Below are 1423 nucleotides of genomic sequence, written 5' to 3'. Positions count from 1 at the left end.
GTTTTTCCAAATGGACATTAGAGGGCAGTGTGTGCCTGTTTTTGACAGTGCCCACTTTTCTAGGCTATACAAGGTGGACTCCTTCAGAACATAGCCTTAGATAATTTCTTTAAGAAATATTTATTTTATTTTATTTCTCTATTATCATTTGGAAGCCAATAAAATCCCCTATAATAAATAAATATGAAAAAAATTCACTGACTGGCAAACAAACCTAGGGACACATGCAGACATGAAAAATTATGTGTCCGAATCTGCCCCTCTCTCCTCTCTCCATCCATCTATAAATGTCTGCGTGCATGAAATGGTTTTCAACCATTAGATGTAAGGTATTAGTGAAATTTGCCAATCACGTTACTCATTTGTGATATTAATCTTTTGGAAGCAAGTGGTCTTTTCTGTCATTTAGTGCTGATGTTAAATGTACAATTATAAGTTTGATGAAAGAAAAGCATTGGGTTTTGTCAGCCTATGACTGGGGTAAAAATAAAATTCTTTTTAAAAGAAGCATAGGTAAAAGTAGAATTAGAGATACCTTTATTTTTAGTGGTACGTAACATAATGTTCTGACACCTGATGACTGAGTTGGATTCACTGTAATTTGTGCTTGATTTTGAGTCATTTTGTTATAAAATTTGAAAGACAATAAATTCCCCAAACAAGAAATAATAACTTTTAAGGTTATATTTTATTTAATGTTTTCCAGAAAAATATGTGACTCCTACATACTTTTGCACCAAATGAAAAAGCAAACTATCCAAATATAAAGAAAGCTGCCTGAACTTATAAACTTTTGTGTGACACAGTAATAGATGAATATGCTTCCATGTTTTATGTCACATCCTACATTTGTTTACTATGAAGAAGGAAGATCTGATGGTCCACTGGGTTGAATTTTAAAACTTCATCTAGAAGAAGCGGTACCTTAACACGAGTCATCTGCCTGTTAATGTATTTCAGGTATAAATTAAGAATATCTTTGATAATTACCAACTTTCTAAATACTTATAAAATTTGATCTTCATAGATGTAAATCTGTGAAATTACTAATGTGATCATTTTCTATAAAAATAACCATTTCCATCTGGATAGGAGTTCATTTGTAATTTATAATTCAATACAATATCAATATAATTCTGCATAAAAATCAAGAAGAAAAGAGTATGACTTTTTCATAATATGAAAGAATAAAAATCTCCATGTCAGAGTTTTTTTCAGCCCTCTTCTCTGTAGCATTAGTGGGACATCTGTGTTTTAATGCTCTCTGTTGCTTCATTACTCAGCACGTGGCTTATTAGGGCCAGGTGCTTACAAATAACCTTCCAGAAATCCATAAGTTATAAAACATGTTCATATTGTAGGATAATACTTAGAAATAAACATATCCTACATCAAGCACACAAAGTAAATTCAGTGTGAGTTT

Source organism: Nycticebus coucang, unplaced genomic scaffold (assembly GCF_027406575.1).
Source record: "Nycticebus coucang isolate mNycCou1 unplaced genomic scaffold, mNycCou1.pri scaffold_91, whole genome shotgun sequence".
Lineage (NCBI taxonomy): Eukaryota > Metazoa > Chordata > Mammalia > Primates > Lorisidae > Nycticebus > Nycticebus coucang.
This window is presented reverse-complemented; position numbering follows the sequence as displayed.